This window comes from Oryx dammah, unplaced genomic scaffold, assembly GCF_014754425.2.
Source record: "Oryx dammah isolate SB20612 unplaced genomic scaffold, SCBI_Odam_1.1 HiC_scaffold_2, whole genome shotgun sequence".
Classification (NCBI taxonomy): domain Eukaryota; kingdom Metazoa; phylum Chordata; class Mammalia; order Artiodactyla; family Bovidae; genus Oryx; species Oryx dammah.
The window spans coordinates 151,436,344-151,458,407 of NW_024070186.1; positions in this window are offsets into that span (position 1 = coordinate 151,436,344).

Below are 22,064 nucleotides of genomic sequence, written 5' to 3' on the forward strand. Positions count from 1 at the left end.
GGAGGAGAAAGCAGGATTGGACAGAGGCAGGAACTGAATTACAATGCAGGATGTACAGTCTCAGTTCCTTCCGTGGGGAGCTCTGGCACTGAAATGGCCCATCAATTATCCTCCGTTGCACTGAATGGATGACCTTTATACCACCTACTTTGATCAGTCATGAAATGCGATCACCTTTGGGAAAGTGTGGCAAGAAACAAAACTGCCTTATTATTACTGAGTCCAAGCTGGCTCTGCTCACTGCATAACAGGCCAATAAGTTCGGAGATGGGATGCAGAGGCAAAGAATATGACTATTTAGAAAGCTGGCAAACAAGGAAGATGGCACACTAATGTCTCAACATAACCATCTTATCAGGTCTGGAGGCCAAGTTCTTTTATAGAACACAGAGGGGATACATGAGGAAGTAAATTAAAAAGGCCATTAATCTTGCAAATATCTCCCAGAATGGCCAACCTCAGAGAAGGGATGTGTTAACATTTAGGCAGAGGGTCAGGATTGCCTGAGGCAGGACATTAGGTATAGATAGTACATTTTCAGTGAACAAAACAAAGGTTAAAATAAAAGAAAAAGTAAAAGAAGCAAAGTTTAAAGAAAAACAGATTCTTCCCTGTAACATTATGCAACTGAGGCATTCCATAAAGGGTCTGATAGCTAAGATCAACTACCAATAGGACTATCAGTAGCCAGGGCACCAAGTCTTGGTGTGAGTTCTGGGTGAAGCTGCTCCATGTTATCCCACATACTATGTCATACCTTCCAGAAAGATACAAAGATTAACTGCCATAATGAAAATTCATATTCTGTTGAATGTCAATAACCCAAGCAGTATTGTGATTTTCTAAGGTAGCAATTTAAAATCAAGATACAAAACCATGCATATGTTGCAATTCTTAGTTGTTTGATAAATGAGAAAAGATTTATAAGAAAAGTCTTCACATGGTAATCATAGGAAGCATCATCCATCCTTCCTTATAAAGAAATTTTTATAAACTCAAGTCTTAAGGCATTTGGAACATTAAGGCAATTAGAACATTTCCATGATCATCCTTCAGAAGGAAACACACTGGTAGTGGCTCATGTTTTATTGAGTGGTTTAAAATCCTCAGATTGAACATATGGAAATAGAAATATAAAAACTCAATAATCATTTTTGGAGCACAAAGTAAAAGATTGTCATATTTTGACCATTATTTTGCAGTTAGCTGGGATTAAAACGAGTTCAGGGAAAAGATGGGACAAATTATCAGGAGATAGTCAGAATTTAGGGCTTCCCAGGTGGCTCAGTGGTAAATAATCCTCCTGCTAATCAATAACCATGGGTTGAATCCCTGGGTAGGGAAGATCCCCTGGAGGAGGAAATGGCAACCCACTCTAGTATTCTTGCCTGGGAAATCCCAAGGACAGAGGAGCCTGGTGGGCTACCGTGGAGTTACAAAGAGTTGGACACTGCTTAGAGACTAAATAGCAGTCAGAATTTAAGTAACACAGTGGCAAGGGGTAATAAAGTTACCATGGAACTAAAGTCAAACAGAACTGGGTTGAAGTCCTGCTGCTGCTGCTGCTAAGTTGTGTCCAACTCTGTGCGACCCCATAGATGGTAGCCCACCAGGCTCCCCTGTCCCTGGGGTTCTCCAGGCAAGAACACTGGAGTGGGTTGCCATTTCCTTCTCCAATGCATGAAAGTGAAAAGGGAAACTGAAGTCGCTCAGTTGTGCCCAACTTTGTGACCCCATGGACTGCAGCCTACCAGGCTCCTCCATCCATGGGATTTTCCAGGCAAGAGTACTGGAGTGGGGTGCCATTGCCTTTTCTGGGGTTGAAGTCCTAGCTCCCTCATATTACTTATTTATGAATTACATTGTTATACTTATCTCATAACCTTTCTGTGAAATTTACATGAAATAACATTTGCAAAGTGCCTTTTGCATGGTACTTAACACCTCACACCTGCATGCCCCCTCTCCTGAATAAGTTCCCAAATGTGAATAAGAAACAAAGTGAATAGACTCTGAAGGTTCTTATTAAATATTGCAAGTAGATGTTTCTTTTAGACTATTTTGACAAAATGAAATTATTCAATACTTTCAGAAAAGGATGGCATCAACACTGACACATTTCCTCCATGAAGTTGGTCTATAATGTCATTATCCTATGTTGCATCTGGAGACAACGTGAATGAGGACAATGATTCTAACATGTGCTGTAGTTTGAAATAAAAGTACCAACCTAACTCAGGGCTTATCCTAACTCTGGAAGTACTTATTTATGTAAATAAAGTGTTAGTGATTTAGAGCAATAAAACTTCATTATCCAATAGAGTTCCTTTAGATGGCATTGCTGTAGCCACACGTTCCAGGAAACAAACTCACTCAGAAGGACAATGCAGTTAGTGGAGTGCAGTTTATTACACTGGTGGGCCCAAGGCAGAGTCTCCTCTTAGTCAAGGACCCCGACCAGTTTTTGTGAAAGCCTTATATACCCTAACTGTACGTGCCCAAACCCACCTCCCCAAATTCCCTGAAACTAGTCTGAACAAAGGAAAAGAAATACAACCAAAGTTGACCCATGATTCATAGGCCTTAAGTCTAGGTAGTTAACAGTGGACAATTATCAATAGGCCTGTGGTCATACCCCAATAAGCATGATAGAATGTATGATTCTTTTCAGTTACACAGATAGTTAGGGTATTCTTTTAGATGACTGAGAGACTAGGTATGAGCTCTGGGGCTCTTCCTTCTGGGGGCCTGGTTTTCCAGTTGGCATGTCCTTTCCATAGATACTGGGTATATAGCTCAAAGTTCACAGTCCAGCCCAAGATGAAGTCTTGCTTTCAAGATAGAGCCTGTGCTGTCTGTTTCCTCCTTCATTATCATAACCATGCCATTGTTAGGTAGGTAGAATAGGGAAAAGGAGTCCAAAATGGCAGTGGCTAAAAGACAAGGAAGGGAAAAGCCCATGAAAATAGAACAAAAGAAGGTCCGAGGACCGGAGTGAGGACCTCAGGTAAAACAAACAACACTCCTGGCTGGCCCAATTTACATAGGACAGGCCCAGGGATAGATAAACATATAAAAAGAGGAGCCAAAGCTAGCTCTCTCTCTCTTTCTCTCTCTTTCTCTCTCTCTCTCTCTCTCTCCCATGCGCTGGGGCGCTCTTCTCCTCATGTCTTTGGATCAACGTGCCCTCACGCCTCAAAGATGGATTTTCCTGCTATCTTCTAAATAAAATAGAGCTGTAACACTGAGCTGTAACACTGATTTGTCTAAGAGATATAACATGGTCCATTTGAGACCTGAGAGCTATAACATGGTCTATCCAAGACCTGAGAGCTGTGACATGCCGAGGGGGCTTTAATGTCCCTCACTCCAAATCTTTGTTGTGATGAGACAAAGAACAGAGGAACATACACTCATGTGATACCATCAAAGGGTCCATGCTTATGCAACATCCAGGTATAATAAAATCCCCAGCCACAGCTGTAGGTAAAGCATATGCACATTCTTCATGGGCATTTCCTTGTGTGGCAGGAAGTCTTCTAAAGTGGTTCCCAAATGTTCTCCACTTTCTCGTACTGAAAGGTTGCTGCTACGAGCCATGTGCAATGCTGGGATTTGTGGCCTCTAGAGGAGAGGAATTTGATCTAGGGCCAGAGATGAGGTTTGATCACTTGAAGCCTTTGTGTAATAAAGTTTTATTAAAGTTTAAGAGAAATAGTGAAAGCTTCTGACATAGACATTGAAGGGGACAGAAAGAGTGCCCACTTGCTAGTTTTTACGTTTTAGTCTGTTAGCAAGATGCTAATCAGATAAAAGAGACACCTCAAGGCTGAGGGAGTTTCACCAGGCCCCTCTCCCACATATGTATTTTTGAGATAGAATGGCACAAGGTGTGTCATCCTAGGTAGAAATTACTAGGCAGTTAGTGTCAGCTTTGAGTCTTGTTTTCAGTAAACATCACACTCCATTGTCCTGAATTCCTGGAATGTGTCTTTAGTCTGATAAATTATCAGCACTCAGATCCAGGGAAGGGCAGTAATTAAATTCTGTTCCATATGCTTGAGGGAAAAACAACTGGTGATCATTAATCTTAAATCCATGCATCTGGGTTTTTCATGCCAGAAGGCACGAAAAAGGGTGGTGACTTAATCCAAGGATCAAGAGAGGCCATAAAGATGTTAAATATCTTGACCTTTAAATTGATTAGAAATAATGTGGTTTGAAGAAGGATATAATAACTTCTGTAAGTCCCACCTTGGGGGAACTCTTTACCCTCTCTCAGTGTCTATTCTGAGAGTTTTGTACTTTCCTCCTCTCAAATAAATCCTACTCACTTGCTACCATGCATGGATTCCATTCTTCCCGGGCTCCATGGACAAGATCTCAGATTCCCTTCTCACCCCAGCCATAGAACAATTGACATGAATACTGGTTTGTTGAGCCGTTAATAGCCCAAGTGTTGAGAAAAGAAAAAAAAAAAAAAATTAGCCTTAGGCAGAACTGATTTGAAGAAAGGCAGATTTCAAAGCAAATACATAGTTTCATTAACAGAGCTTAAGAAAAATGCATTGGTTAGCTCAAGGTTTGAGAATAATTAAGTTCAGGTGGAACTAGGCATTCTCAACAGAAAAGGGAAAAATGTCTGCCACCTGCAGTTTATTTCTTCCTGCTGCTTGGGGACCTCTGGCCTCCCTACAGAGGCTGTTAACACTTTCAGTACTAAAATCTTTGGGTATTTCCGCCCTTTGAGCATAGGATGGACTTTATAACTTTCTTCTAATGTATAGAACATAGCAATGTAATGGGATGTAAATTCTAAGATTTAATTATAAAAATCTGAAACTGTCACATTGCTGGCATTCTCCTTGACTCTTTTCACAGCCATATACCTTGATGATCACACAATCTGTTGACTACAAACTGGCATTTGCCAAGAGCATTTGTCAGTGACTGAAAACAACAATCAGTTCAGTTCAGTCACTCAGTCATGTCCGATTCTTTGCGACCCCACGATTCTTGCAACCCCTGCACTCCAGGCCTCCCTGTCCATCACCAACTCCCGGAGTTCACTCAAACCCATGTCCATTGAGTTGGTGATGCCATCCAATCATCTCATCCTCTGTCGTCTCCTTCTCCTCCTGCCCTCAATCTTTCCCAGCATCAGATCTCTTCCAATGAGTCAGCTCTTCACATCAGGTGGCCAAAGTACTGGAGTTTCAGATTCAACATCAGTCCTTCCAATGAATATTCAGGACTGATTTCCTTTAGGATGGACTGGTTAGTTCTCCTTGTAGTCCAAGGGACTCCCAAGAGTCTTCTCCAACACCACAGTTCAAAAGCATCAATTCTTCGGCGCTCGGCTTTCTTTATAGTCCAACACTCACATCCATACATAACCACTGGAAAAACCATAGCCTTGACTAGATGGACCTTTGTTGGCAAAGTAATGTCTCTGCTTTTCAATATGCTATCTAGGTTGGTCATAACTTTCCTTCCAGTTTTCCTTTCCTTTCCTTTTAATTTCATGGCTGTAGTCACCATCTGCAGTGATTTTGGAGCCCAGGAAAATAACGTCAGCCATTGTTTCCACTATTTCCCCATCTATTTGCCATGCAGTAATGGGGCTGGATGCCATGATCTTAGTTTTCTGAATGTTGAACTTTTTTTTTTTAATTTATTTATTTTTTATTTTACTTTACTATTCTGTATTGGTTTTGCCATACATTGACACGAATCCACCATGGGTGTACATGCATTCCCAAACCTGAACTTTAAGCCAACTTTTTCACTCTCCTCTTTCACCTTCATCAAGAGGCTCTTAATAAAGGCCTTTGCCATCTGCCTCTGAGAAGATTGAAGCCTGTACTGCTGCAGCTGCCAACAAGACCTTCAACACGACCCGAGGGGGATTCAGGGTGGAGACTGAGGCACTCTGTGCTCCAGGGAATCTGGTGGGACAGGCCTTTCAATAGTTAGATATTTCCAGGAACTGATTCCATGATCCCAGTCCTTGTATCTCTTCATTTCTAGATAAGCACTAAATCCTTTCATGGTAATAACAGTTTCTCATGACTAGCAGAAAACCTTTTGTAAAGTAAGCCCTTGATTGCACTGAACTCTCCCTTCACCAAAATCTTATATATTGACCTTCCCCCACTGCTTCTTTGGAGCAGTCTCTCAGAGTTATCTGAGGTGCTGTTTCCCAGGCTGCAGTCCTCATTTTGCCCCAAATAAAATTTAACTCACAACTCTCTCACTCTGCATCTTTTTAGTTGTCAGTTAGGAACCTAAGCACATAGTCCAATATCTCTTGAGGAACTTTTTTCCCAGAACCGTGTGAGTGAACATGGAGAGGGTCCTTCCCCAGCTGAGCCTTCATTTGGGACTATAGTTTCAGTCAACCTCTAGTTAAAGATTTATAAGATTTAAAGCAGAGAACCTAGTTAAACCATGCCACTCTTCCTGACCCCAGACATGATGAGATAATAAATCTGTGTGGTTTGGGGTTGTTAAATTTGGGGATAACTTGTTACACAGCAATAGATAACTAATATATCTTGATTCACAATCTATAGTGTCCAGAGTAGAAATCTCAGTTGAACAAAGAATAAACTATTTGAATTAAAATGCCATCTTTTCAGAAGGTCGTATATTTATCTTCAAAAGTGATTGTGATACAAGAACAGTTACTTTGCTCTGGCCAAGTTTAAGTACTTTATGAAATTGCACTGCCTTAAAATAATGATGGATAAGCCCCATCTCTGAGAAAAATGAGTTCAAATCTAACCCACTACTTCCTAGGTTCTTAACCTTTTTGTCCCTCATTTCCTTCATCTGGATATAAGGACAGCACCTATTGTAAGGTGTTTATTAGGATTTGATTACTCAGTCCATGAATCATTTCTAAAATTCTGCCTTGTATATATCAAGAGTTCAGTAAGTGATTTCTAGGTTTATGTAGAAACATCTAATTATCTTTAGTACAGGCACCACAAGTTGCTTGTCATCGCTAGAGAATTTCCCAATTTATTTCCACCTAGTATGCAAAGGCTTCTTTTCTTGAACATACTACAAAATGAGAGAGGAGCACATCATCCCAGTCATATTTAATATTAATGATTAATTGCCCACATTTAGTATTCATGACCTTAGTAGAACTCTCTGCTAGTTCAGCAGCAACAAACATTTACTGAGATCTTGCTGTGCACAAAGAATCACTCCAAAGGCTCAAATAAATTCATAGAAGAGCCTGTCTTTTCAAAAATGTAAGCAAAAAATAATTTTGACTTGGAAGAAATTTCATTAATCTAGTACAATGATTTTTCAAACCTGGATGGATGTTCATTAGAAACATCTGGGAAGCTTAAAATATGTCCAGATCAGTGCCAAAGCCTTGTTCACAGAGAATCTAATTCAATTGGGATTGAGCCTAAAATTAATGCTTTTTAAAATCTCTCTGGGGGATTATGATGTACAAACAGGGTTAAAAACCACTGATTTAGCACAAACCATCTGGTTAAAATATTAATACTTATAGAGGCTTATTTCAGGTGACATGGAGAGTTATTATTAAAGTCGGGACTAAAATTCAGAGCTTCTGATTCTGGGTGATTGTTCAATGATCATGGGGCTTCAAGCTTCTCTTATCCATACATTCGATAGTCATTTATTAAGCATTTCCCGGAGGCAAGAAATGGGAACACCACAACTTAGACTCACACAGTGATTTTTATTCAAGACTAAAACTTTCTGGAGGAGATAGATAATAAAAAAATAAGTGGAAATAACAAAAAAATGCTGCAAAGGAATGATTGCAACCTTGAAAGCATGTTGAAGGCAGAGTGGCAAATTCATTGGCATGTATGATGGAAGACCTGGATGAGATTGGAGAGGAAGAGCTTTCTTTCGGGAAGCGATTTTCAATCTAGGGATTTTATTATATGTGACTGGATTCCAGAGATAGGCTTTTAAAAATTTTATCTTCGAGGTAATTCTTTTCTTCCTCTATCCCTCTATAAAAAGATCAACCTCAGTGATATTTGCAAAAAAAATATTCCTTAAAAGATTACTTACGTGATGAACATCATGATAATAGCAACAAAAATTATTATTATTTTTCAAGCACTTGACCAAGTGCTTTGTATGCATCATTTCATTTGATCATGGCAGTAAAAATCAATACCACAAATCTCTTCTTATAGCAGCTCTATCCAAAACACCATGAACCAAACAAGAATAGTAAGAAGAGTTGGTTTTCCCTCAGCACATTGACCTCTCCGGCATATCTTCCAGTCATTAGAATGAAGCAATGATTCACTGAGTGCTCACCCTAGATAACACCTTAAAAGAATTCTATCTGCACACCCTCATTTCACAGATGGCATTTGCAAGGAGCTGAGCCCTCCTGTCACAGAGTCTGATCAGCAACTTGCATGATTTCCACTCCTGTGGTTGACCTTGCTATCTAAGCGTAGCATCTGAGAAGCATATCAAAGAGATAGCAGGATATGAGTGGCATTACTGTAGAAATTTAAAATGATGAGCAAATACCAAGTGGTGAAGCAGCAGTGAATCATATTTCAAGAAACTGCAGCCTGAAGCAAGGACCCAGATTAATAGCTAACTAATGCAGAGATGTTACTTTGCCAACAAAGGTCTGTCTAGTTAAGGATATGTTTTTTTCCAGTGGTCACATATGGATGTTAGAGTTGGACTGTGAAGAAAGCTGAGTGCCGAAAAAATGATGCTTTTGAATTGTGGTGTTGGAGAAGACTCTTGAGAGTCTCTTGGACTGCAAGGAGATACAACCAGTCCATTCTAAAGGAGACCAGTCCTGGGTGTACTGGAAGGACTGATGCTAAGCTGAAACTCCAATATTTGACCACCTCATGTGAACAGCTGACTCATTGGAAAAGACCCTGATGCTGGGAGGGATTGGGGGCAGGAGGAGAAGGGGACAACAGAGGATGAGATGGCATCACCAACTTGATGCACATGAGTTTGGGTGAACTCCGGGAGTTGGTGATGGACAGGGAGGCCTGGCGTGCTGCAATTCACAAAGAGTTGGACACAACTGAGCGACTGAACTGAACTGAACTGAATCTAGAATCTAGAATCAACTTCCCTGGTGGCTCAGTTGGTAAAGAATCCACCTGCAATGCAGGAGACCCAGGATTGATCCCTGGGTTAAGACACCCTGGAAAAGCAAATGGCAACCCATTCCAGTATTCTTGCCTGGAAAATCCTATGGACAAAAGAGCCTGGCGGGCTACAGTCCATGGGATTGCAAGAATTGGACATTACTTAGCGACTAAACTATCACTACAATCTAGAATAATAATACACTATCAATAATAGTGTGTTTGTGAGGGTTTCAGATCCCATTTTAGGTCCTATAAAAATGATCACATGGATTTGTGTTTTCTCACATGTACTCATAGTTCTGAACAGCAAAATATTAGATCACAATAAGTTTTATTTAACAGAGTCTATCACACTGTGTAAATATAAAATCATGGAAACAATCTAAGAAATAATATAAGATCATGGAAATAACTGGAAATGGAAGAAGTGACAAAAGACTTCACAAATAAATTGGAGTCTAAACTGGACTTCTCACTTGAGAAAAGAAAAAAGATAATTTGAGGCTATGGGAAAATAGGAAGAAACAAAGGAAGATGAAGGGAAAATATATTCAGAGGATTGACTGATATTCAACAGGCTGGCTGGTGTGCAGAACTAGAGGAATAGAATAGAATGACAGTGTATGATGGGGGAATGAAAAACTAGAGTGGTACTGGAACCTAAATTGTTAGGTGAATATTACAATGGTCCACATACTTGTGGGGGTGTTCTGTACTTGCTTTATGAAACCCTGGCCCCAAGATAAGGCCAAACCAATACCATTCTTTGGAAACATTTCCTTGCCCTAAATTAGTGGAGTCTCTACAAGGCTGAGGGCCTGGAGGGGCAGAAATAAGCAGAAGGAGCTCTAATGGGAGTGAGAGATACAGCAGTGGGGTGAGGAGCAGCAACGGGGTGAGGAAGCAATTCATTCTTACCCCTGTCAGCAGGTAACAGGAGATCCTAATGAGGTCAGTTGTGAGGTTCTTGTTGTAGTTCAGTTATGATAAATCACAGAGCCATAGGTGCAACTGATGGAGTATTGAATTCAGGTATCCAGCTTGTCTTCAGTGAGACTTGGTGACTATTAAAGTTCCAAAGGTGCTCAGTGTCTTGGATGTCCATATTCACTTCAGGGACTCATATAGGAGGGATGTAAAGAATGTAATCATAAGCAGAAAAGATATGCTTGACATGGGTAAACGTGTCTGGTACAAAATGGATTTTTTATCCTAGCAAATATAACTGTAAAAGAAAACGAGGGTTGTCAGATAAATATCAACTGACGATAAATACAATGATGAAAAATAAACACATTTGCCACAGATTCCTCTTTTTAAAGCACAGTGTGTTTGTTTGCTTGGCAGTTTTCCTGCCACTTGAGTTTATAATAGTATTCTGCCGTTTTCCTCTGAAATTATGAGATCCATAAAGTTGAGTCATCATTCTAGTGTCCTAGGATATTTGTTCAAAAACCACAGGACACTAAAGGTTTCAACTACAAAGTATGTAGTTCAGAGCAAGCTAGCTCATTTCATGGGAGGCAGACAGGTTTCCTACAGAATGGTTTTAGTATCCCCAGGCCAGTTTGGCCTGTAAGAGATCCTAGCTAAGTTTTGGACATTTTAACCAATTAAAAAGTAAAAGGACTGCCCAAAAGCCAGTGTCCTGCACTCATCTCTCAAGTATGATGTAACGGGGTCTTTATTCTGCCCTCTTTGATCTTCAGTGCAAAGCTTCTCATTTGAAAGCTTAATGTTCTACGCTCAAAACAATGTGAGATCAAAAAGGTTGAAATCCTCTGATATTCTCTGCTTACCAGTGATAAAACTTTGATTACATATGTCTGATCTTTATAAAGAACTTGGACGGTCGGTCATCATAGTATTACCACCAGGAAGATGCTTGTACTTCTTGGGGATTGAAATGAATTTAAGAGCCTCTATTTGCCCATGTCCTTAACCTCTTCAGTGAACTCTATTTTAAACATAGAATGAAGTGATATAGTATATTCCTAAAACTAGTAATACAGAGGTAAATTAATTCTTATAAGAAAATAAGGGCTTCCAGTTCGAGATGGCAGAGTAGAAGGAAGCATGCTCATTTCCTCCTGTGAGAGCACCAAAATTGCAACTAGCTGTTGAATAACCATCAACAGGAGGATGCCGGAACCCACCAAAAAATGACACCCTAGTCCAAAGGCAAAGAATAAATGGTATTATTCACTTTATACCATGTACCATGATTGGTCAACAGAAAATAAAAAAAATTCTATATCACTAAAGCTACCATTTAACAGAAAAACCTGTAATCACTTTTTAAAATCCAGATGCATATCAGAATTATCTTGATTTTTTTTTTGAAAAATACCAACACCCAGGTATTGCAAAAAGGAAAAGATAATAAGAAGATGCCAGGGAAAAGGTTAGGAAGTGCAAAGCCACCAACTGCTGAGTGCCTTTTCCTATTTGAGATACTTACTCATGATCATTTGGGAGTTTTCTACTGGGACAACCATAAAGCAGTGTATCCCTCACTCCAAATTTTTCACTACTTAAAATACAAAGGATAGGGTGAACCATTTTTCGGCCAACTTTGACCCAAAACAGGCTAGGCTAAGTGGACACTTGTACAGACAAAGGATGCAAAAATTCAATTTTCCACTAAATCATGAAATAGACCTAAAAAACATGAAGATTTTAGGCCAAAATTTAGATTTTCACTGAAACCCAAGTCCAGGATTCACGGATTCCATCACCAACTCTGAGAATATAAATGGGTTGAGAAGGGAGAGAAAAAGATATTTGTAGAGAAATTTCCTAGAAATTTTGGTTGACATGCTGTGAATTCTCATCCCTAAGTCACAAAGGGAGAGAGATTTATCCCCACTTTACTTCACAGTGATGAGGAGATAACTAGGAGAGCCTCAGCTCATTTTTCTGCACGTGGTAGACAAAGCTGGTCCTGGTAGACACTTGAGAAAATGAGAGCATCCTGAGGAAGCAGGCTAGAGGTAGATGTTTAGGGATCTACCTGCACCCTTAGAATTTTTTAAGGAAAGGATTTGTGTTCAACATAATCCAGATAATGGCTACATGAAAAGAACCTTTCTCGGCTCATCTGTCTAGTTGGGTCATGGAAAGACATGATAAAAAGTTGTAGATGGATTTTAAACTCCTGAAGGCTGAGGGAGGTATAACAAGTCGTCACCTACAACATTAATAGTTTTGCCTGGGTCAAGGAATTTCAAGAGAACATTCCCAGACAATGACCATCTCTGAAGAGCCATGAATTTACGTTAGGAAAAGTCAAGCCCATAGAATAGGAAATTTGAAGGTGGCAAAATTCAAGCATATTATTTTCTATGCCATTATCTCTTTTAAAATATGAGGCCCATTTTTAGTTAATACTTTGGATTAAATGTTTAATTAATTTAAGACACTGCAAATACTCATATTACATATTTCCAGGTGGGACAATTTATCTGACAGTCTTCATCTATGGGCAGAGGAAATTTACCTATACTAAATATATCTTAAATAAACAAGAGACAAAATTGAAGTTGCATTTTTCTCTCTTCTTTATAAGTTATTTATTTATTTACGGCCATGCCGGGTGTTCGTTGCCGTGCCCGCTTTTTTCTAGTTACGGCTGTGGGCTTGTCATTATGGTGACTTCCCTTGTTGCAGAGCATAGGCTCAAGGGCTCATGTGCTTTAGCATTTGTGGCATGCGGGCTCTAGAGCAAAGGCTCAGTCACTGTGATCCATGGGTTTAGTTGCCCTGAGGCATGTGGGATCTTCCAAGACCAGGAATTAAGACCATGTCCCCTGCGTTGGCAGGCAGATTCTTTACCACTCTGCCACCAGGGAAGCCTTGCATTTTTCATGTTGCCATGAGTTTTGCTTCTTGGAATCCTGGGTTTGCACGTATAGATTTTTGCAGGTACTCACTTTCTAATCAATGAGTGGAAAAATTGAGCTAAGCTTTGAAAAATTTAAAGGCAACATGCTATGTGGTGTGCTGTGCTGAGTTTTGCAACCCCATGGATTGTAGCCCGCCCGACTCCTCTGTCCACGGGATTCTCCAGGCAAGAAAGCTGGAGTGGGTTGAAAGGCAACATGCTCTGACATAATTGGTACTACCCACTTCATACTCAACAACTTTGACTTTCAGAAATATCTGTCTTCATCTAGGAAGGTTTCTATTTGAGAAAAGATACAGCTTCAAGGGTGATACCCTTGGAGTCCTGAGGAAGAAGAGAGAAAACAGTTGTAGAATATTGCAGATCTATTTGTCTCTCATCCCTGTACTCATGACTTTTTCCATATAATATTTTTTAGCAAACTCCAAGTCTGATTCAACTATGTCATTTACTTTAGCTAATAAAATGAGATAGAGGAATAATGTGCAGGTTCTGAGCCAAAGCTCAAGAGCTCATGTGTCTTTCTGTTTGCTTTCTGGTGCTTCTACTTTAACAGAGGGATCATGCTTATGCTAGTCTACCAGGGAATGAGAGATGTGAAAGCAGAGCTGTGTCTTTCCGTCTTTTCCAGACAAGGCCAATCTAGACAAGACTTCCAGCTCCTAGATGTATGATCAGACCCAGTCCATATCAGCAGAGTCCACTGTCCCACACTCAGATGACCCCAGGCAGTGAGTTATAAGCATATATTGTTTCTTGCCACTGAATACTTATGGTTATCTATCACATGGCACTATTATGACAATAAGCAGGTGACATTTCTACGTAGTCAGTCAAACAAAAGAATCCACTCCAACTATTCAGAGATGATGGGTCACAGCCACATGGCTCTAATGCCTAAAACATATGATATTCTGTACATAGACTCAGAGTCCTCTTCATTTAAACAATAACTAATATAAGAACATCATATCATTAGCTGCTTGATGTCTGAAAGTGACATTTGCTCAGCTGTGTCCAACTCTTTGCTACTCAACAGACTGTCCATGGAATTCTCCAGGCCAAAATCCTGGAGTGGATAGTCTTTCCCTTCTCCAGGGGATCTTCCCAACCCAGGGATCAAACCCAGGTCTCCCACACTGCAGGTGGACTTTTACCAGCTGAGCCACAGGGAAGCCCACGAATACTGAAGTGGGTAGCCTACCCCTTCTACAGTGGATCTTCTTGACCTAGGAATTGAACCAGGGTCTCCTAGATTGCAGGCAGATTCTTTACCAACTGAGCTATCAGGGATATATCGCTAAATTTGCTATTAAACTACCTCACCATATGCTGAATACCAGGCACAGATTCCCAGGTGGCACAGTGGTAAAGAATCCACCTGCCAGTGCAGGAGACACAAGAGCCATGGGTTCAATCCCTGGGTTGGGAAGATACCCTGGATTAGGAAATGGCAACCTACTTCGGTATTCCTGCCTGAAGAATTTCATGGACAGAGGAGCCTGGCAGGCTACAGTCCATGGGGTCTCAAAGACTCGGACACGACCAAGTGACTGAGAGCACAAGGCACAGATCCCAGCTGGAGGCCTGGTGAAGAGCTACAGAGCAGGATGACACAAACACTGAGACGGTGAGCCATCATCATGCTTTTCATCAAAAAAATAAGGCAGTCTGTGGCAGAAATGTGATGCTCGCAAAGGCAAGTATACCATGAAGATAATAGGAATGCCCTAGGGCTCTCCATTTGAATGAGTTTTTCCCAAAGACCAGAAAGGAGCTCTTAGCAATAGATGAACATAACTTTGAGGCTTCCCTGATAGCTCAGTTGGTAAAGAATCTGCCTGCAATGTAGGAGACCCTGGTGGTTCGGTTCCTGGATTGGGAAGATCCTCTGGAGAAGGGATAGGCTACCCACTCCAGTATTCTTAGGCTTCCCTTGTGGCTCAGCTGGTGAAGAATCTGCCTGCAATGAGGGAGTTCTGGGTTTGATCCCTGGGTTAGGAAGATCCCGTGGAGAAGGGAAAAGCTACCCATTCCAGTATTCTGGCCTGGAGAATTTCATGGAGTGTATAGTCCATGGGGTCTGAAAGAGTCAGACATGACTGAGTGACTTTCACTCTCAATGTAACTTTATTTACTTTTAATTTTCCTTCAATTTTAAAATATGAATTTGACAGCCAGTGTCTCAAATGGTCCTCAGTGGTGCTCACTTTTTAGCATTCAAGTTCTTGTATAATCTTCTTCCACCTGAATACAGACAATCTATATAGCCAATAAGATATTGAGAAAATGATGGAATGTGACCTTTTAAAAAATTGGGTTATCCAGAGAAAAGTGTGTGTGTGTGTGTAGACAGAAAGAGAGAATACAATAATACATTTATAAATAAAAGTGTGAGTGTGTGAGAGAGAGAGAATTGGCTACATGAATCAGGGGAAAGCTATAAGCTGGGAATATAAAATGTAAATCATCAAGATTTTTTAATGTTAAGTGTTAAGCCAGCTTTTTCACTCATGAGTTTGAGCAAACTCCAGGAGATAGTGAAAAACAAGTGGAAGCCTGGCCTGCTGCAGTCCATGGGGTCTCAAAGAGCTGGACACAATTTAGTGACTGAACAACAACAATTGAGATTTTAAAGATGGTATTAAAAATTATGGAACCAAATGACTTTTCAACATGATAGATAAGCACATAGAGATTGAAGCCAAGAGTTCTGAGGATTGAGACAAGAGAATCCTAATATTAAGAAGTAGGGGGAAAGGTGGAGATATGAAAAAGGATGGGCTTCCTTTGTGGTAAAGATCCGCCTGCAATGTGGGAGAACTGAGTTCGATATCTGGATTGGGACGATCCCCTGGAGAAGGGAAAGGCTACCCACTCCTGTATTCTGGCCTGGAGAATTCCGTGGACTGTATAGTCCATGAGGTCTCAAAGAGTCAGACATGACTGAGCGACTTTTGCTTTCACTTTCATGAGAAGGGACACAGAAAGATGGACCAGGGTAGTAGGAGGAAGACAAGAAAGTATGAAGTCTTAAGAAAGACATTTGAAGAGGAAGAAAGGATAAACTAATAAATGCCGGTATAGGTCCAGTGTGTTGATAGTGGAAAACAGGTTTTCATTTAGCAAGAAGGTATCATATATGAATCATACAGGAGCAGTTTGAGCAGGATACTGGAGGCAAAAAGCTGACCCCAAGGTGTTTAAGTCTTTCTGTACCATCCTCCAGGAATCAATCCACTAATCCATTCTGCAGTGGTTCTTGAGCAGAAACTAATAATATTTGCTGTGGACTTTACAATTTGTCTGTTTAGGTAGTTCTAAGAGAGCTAAGTGGCTCTTTTTGACTTGAAGTTCATGTTTTTTTCCTGATTTTCCAGATGTTTAATTTATTTTCTACCCACTACTAGCCTGAGGATCATTAGACTATCTGCTTCACTCTACAAACACAGCTGTAAGAATGTGAACACTGATGAGAGATTTACCCTCATGGAGGCGTGGTTTAGCAGCACTTCTTTATCCTGTCTTAGATGCCTATCCATAGTGAACAAGACAGTGAGAGCATAGTTAAATTTATCTCAGGCAGAGCAGAGTCAGAAGACAATGTTTTGGAATAACTCCAGATTTTTAAAAATCCTCATTACTTCATGGCATACCCTAAAATGTATGGAGTCAGGAACAATGGCAGAATGGACAAGCCTAAAAGACCTTTGGAATTTTTCCTTCTGTTGATGGTGATAGTTCTTTTTCAGTATTATCACCTCCAGTCTTAAGACTTAATATGAAAACCATTTCAGTTCAGTTCAGTTCAGTTCAGTCACTTAGTCGTGTCTGACTGTTTGCAACCCCATGAATTGCAGCACGCCAGGCCTCCCTGTCCATCACCAACTCCCAGAGTTCACTCAGACTCACATCCTTCAAGTCAGTGATGCCATCCAGCCATCTCATCCTCTGTTGTCCCCTTCTCCTCCTGCCCCCAATCCCTCCCAGCATCAGAGTCTTTTCCAATGAGTCAACTCTTCGCATGAGGTGGCCAAAGTACTGGAGTTTCATTCCTTCCAAAGAAATCCCAGGGCTGATCTCTTCCAGAATGGACTGGTTGGATCTCTTTGTAGTCCAAGGGACTCTCAAGAGTCTTCTCCAACACCACAGTTCAAAAGCATCAATTCTTCAGTGCTCAGCTTCTTCACAGTCCAACTCTCACATCCATACATGACCACTGGAAAAACCATAGCCTTAACTAGATGGACCTTAGTTGTCAAGGTAATGTCTCCGGTTTTGAATATGCTATCTAGGTTGGTCATAACTTTTCTTCCAAGGAGTAACTGTCTTTTAATTTCATGGCTGCAATCACCATCTGCAGTGATTTTGGAGCCCCCCAAAATAAAGTCTGACACTGTTTCCACATCTATTTCCCATGAAGTGATGAGACCGGATGCCATGATCTTCATTTTCTGAATGTTGCACTTTAAGCCAACTTTTTCACTCTCCTCTTTCACTTTCATCAAGAGGTTTTTTAGTTCCTCTTCACTTTTTGCCATAAGGGTGGTGTCATCTGCATATCTGAGGTTATTGATATTTCTCCCGGCAATCTTGATTCCAGCTTGTGCTTCGTCCAGCCCAGCGTTTCTCACGATGTACTCTGCATATAAGTTAAATAAGCAGGGTGACAATATACAGCCTTGACGTACTCCTTTTCCTATTTGGAACTAGTCTGTTGTTCCATGTCCAGTTCTAACTGTTGCTTCCTGACCTGCATACAGATTTCTCAAGAGGCAGGTCAGGTGGTCTGGTATTCTCATCTCTTTCAGAATTTTCCACAGTTTATTGTGATCCACACAGTCAAAGGATTTGGCATAGTCAATAAAGCAGAAATAGATGTTTTTCTGGAAATCTCTTGCTTTTTCAACGATTCAGCGGTTGTTGGCAATTTGATCTCTGGTTCCTCTGCCTTTTCTAAAACAAGCTTGAACATCAAAACCATTTATGAACTGTTTAATCTCATTATTTCCATAAAGGATTTCAAGACACGCAAAAAAATATGGTAATTCTCTGTGTGGGGAAATGGATTATAAAAATAATCTGGACCAGATAAAATGTCAAATATAAAGGCAATGCTAGGAGTAATATTTCTCCATGGATATGTAGGCTGCCAGGAATTAGAGTTATTATAGGCTCCTAAAATTGAAAGAGATGGGAATACCAGACCACTTGACCTGCCTCTTGATAAACCTATATGCAGGTCAGGAAGCAACAGTTAGAACTGGACATGGAACAACAGACTGGTTCCAAATAGGAAAAGGAGTACGTCAAGGTTGTATATTGTCACCCTGCTTATTTAACTTATATGCAGAATACATCATGAGAAACGCTGGGCTGGAGGAAGCACAAGCTGGAATCAAGATTGCCAGGAGAAATATCAATAACCTCAGATATGCAGATGACACCACCTTTATGGCAGAAAGTGAAGAGGAACTAAAAAACCTCTTGAAGAAAGTGAATGTGGAGAGTGAAAAAGTGGGCTTAAAGTTCAACATTCAGAAAACTAATATCATGGCATCCGGTCCCATCACTTCATGGGAAATAGATGGGGAAACAGTGGAAACAGTGTCAGACTTTATTTTTGGGGGCTCCAAAATCACTGCAGATGGTGATTGCAGCCATGAAATTAAAAGATGCTTATTCCTTGGAAGAAAAGTTATGACCAACCTAGATAGCATATTCAAAAGCAGAGACATTACTTTCCCAACAAAGGTCTGTCTAGTCAAGGCTATGGTTTTTCCAGTGGTCATGTATGGATGTGAGAGTTGGACTGTGAAGAAAGCTGAGCACCGAAGAATTGATGCTTTTGAACTGTGGTGTTGGAGAAGGCTCTTGAGAGTCCCTTGGACTGCAAGGAGATCTAACCAGTCCATCCTAAGGGAGATCAGTCCTGGGTGTTCATTGGAGGGACTGATGTTCAAGCTGAAACTCCAGTACTTTGGCCACCTCATGCAAAGAGTTGACTCACTGGAAAAGACTCTGATGCTGGGAGGGATTGGGGGCAGGAGGAGAAGGGGACGACAGAGGATGAGATGGCTGGATGGCATCACCCACTCGATGCACATGAGTCTGAGTGAACTCCAGGAGTTGGTGATGGACAGGAAAGCCTGGCGTGCTGCAATTCACGGGGTCGCAAAGAGTTGGACATGACTAAGTGGCTTAACTGAACTGAAAAATTTTTTTCAGGATTCCTGAAGTCTAGTGATAAAAGGGCATGTGTTTCCAAGGGCATCCTACTGTTATCTAAGGCAAACCAAAGAGATGGTAGAGTAGGCATCGAATTGTCAAAGAGATGGTAGAGTAGGCATCGAATTGTCAGTCTTGCATAGGCTAATCAAGGTTCAAATCTGAATGAATAGTTACCATACCTCCAAATGGAATTAGGACTTTTCCTTAAAAGAAAATCCTGGAACCTGAAATAAATATTCATGATCTTGAAATACTTCATCGATCATTACAGTTATTTTTATTGTTCTTTTTAAACAGCTAGTATCTAATGTCAATGAGTATAAAGTAATGTATGTAATGTATATGTCAGTTATAAAGCATAATAGTAAAAAGAGCATCCATGAACATACTATTCACCCCATGATGGAAACATTAACCATACCATCAAATCAACTTATGTGGTCACACCTTATCCAATATCAGTAAACCCCACAGAAGGTGACAGTTTTTTACTGTTTCCATGCATGTAAAAGCATAAGTTGAAATTGCTGCTTTGGAAAACAAGTTTGAATTATTTCATAAAGTTAAATCTGAGAATATTTTAAAAGACCTTTCACTTTCACCCCCAGATATATACCCAGATACAGCTGAATCATTCAGTTAACTGTTACTGGCCCCTCAGGACTTACTTCTTCAAAACTTCTATATATAATTTTCATTAACTCAATTAAGAACAGTAATTCATAAGGATCTCAAAAAGTATTAGCATGTAAATATCTTCAATATAAAAAATGGTCTTTGATCTTTGAGCTTCTACCTTATTAACCACCCTCCAGGGAAACTCAATGATGCTGATTGGAGGCTGGGAAGAGCTTGACTGGAGCAGTGAAAGTAGATGGAGTGGAAGGATTCTCAGAAAAGATTAGTCTATGTAAATAAGAGCTGGAATGATGCAAGAGGAGAAACACTGTAGGAGGGGGTGACAATTCCTAAAGGACCGAGGCAAATGACAAACTCCAGGCCTATTGAGGACTGTTGCTGTGGACTATGAATTCAACTCCCTCTAATAGTTTGTGGAAGAAACACTGAATGCTCAAATTTTGTTAATTATTTTTTGCTTTGGTTGTATTGACAATGACTTTTCGACTATTTGACTATGATTCTTGGACTCTTGGGCTTCTCTTGTGGCTCATCTGGTAAAGAATCTGCCTGCAATGCAGGAGACCTGGGTTTGATCCCTGGGTTAGGACGATCCCCTGGAGAAGGGAAAGGTTACCCACTTCAGTATTCTGATCTAGAGAATTCCATGGACTGTAGAGTCAATGGGGTAGCAAAGATGCAGACATGACTGAGCTACTTTCAGCTGGACTGTTATAGACACCAGATCACTTGGATTCAAGATCCATAAAAGTTGCATACATATAACCCTGAATTTGCTTTTTTTGAGTTGATAATTTTGTTTTACATCACAATAACATGCTTTCCATATCAACACAATGAGCTGCATTATGTTTAGTTCAGTTCACTTCAGTCACAGAGTCTTGTCTGACTCTCTGTGACCCCATGGGCTGCAGTACACCAGGCCTCCCTGTCTATCACCAACTCCTGGAGTTTACTCAAACTCATGTCCATCGAGCCTGTGATACCATCTAACCATCTTGTCCTCTGTCGTCCCCTTCTCCTCCCACCTTCAATCTTTCCCATCATCGGGATCTTTTCAAATGAGGCAGCTCTTCGCATCAGGTGGCCCAAGTATTGAAGTTCCAGCTTTAGCATCAGTCGTTTCAATGAATATTCAGGACTAATTTCCTTTAGGATAGACTGGTTGGATCTCCTTGCTATTACACTTTAGTTCCTTCTTTTTCTGGAGATTTTATATATATATATGTATGTATATATATATATTTTTTTATATCAGCTCAGTTCAGTTCAGTCGCTCAGTCATGTCCGACTCTTTGTGACCCCATGAATCGCAGCACGCCAGGCCTCCCTATCCATCACCAACTCCCGGAGTTCACTCAGACTCACGTCCATCGAGTCAGTGATGACATCCACCCATCTCATCCTCTGTCGTCCCCTTCTCCTCCTGCCCCCAATCCCTCCCAACATCAGAGTCTTTTCCAATGAGTCAACTCTTCATATGAGGTGGCCAAAGTACTGGAGTTTCAGCTTTAGCATCATTCCTTCCAAAGAAATCCCAGGGCTGATCTCCTTCAGAATGGACTGGTTGGATCTCCTTGCAGTCCAAGGGACTCTCAAGAGTCTTCTCCAACACCACAGTTCAAACGCATCAATTGTTCAGTGCTCAGCCTTCTTCACAGTCCAACTCTCACATCCATACATGACCACTGGAAAAACCATAGCCTTGACTAGACGGACCTTAGTCGGCAAAGTAGTGTCTCCGGTTTTGAATATGTTATCTAGGTTGGTCATAACTTTTCTTCCAAGGAGTAAGCATCTTTTAATTTCATGTCTGCAGTCACCATCTGCAGTGATTTTGGAGCCCCCCAAAATAAAGTCTGACACTGTTTCCACTGTTTCCCCATCTATTTCCCATGAAGTGATGGGGCCGGATGCCATGATCTTTGTTTTCTGAATGTTGAGCTTTAAGCCAACTTTTTCACTCTCCTCTTTCACTTTCATCAAGAGGTTTTTTTAGTTCCTCTTCACTTTCTGCCATAAAGGTGGTGTCATCTGCATATCTGAGGCTATTGATATTTCTCCTGGCCATCTTGATTCCAGCTTGTGCTTCTTCCAGCCCAGAGTTTCTCATGATGTATCTGCATATAAGTTAAATAAGCAGGGTG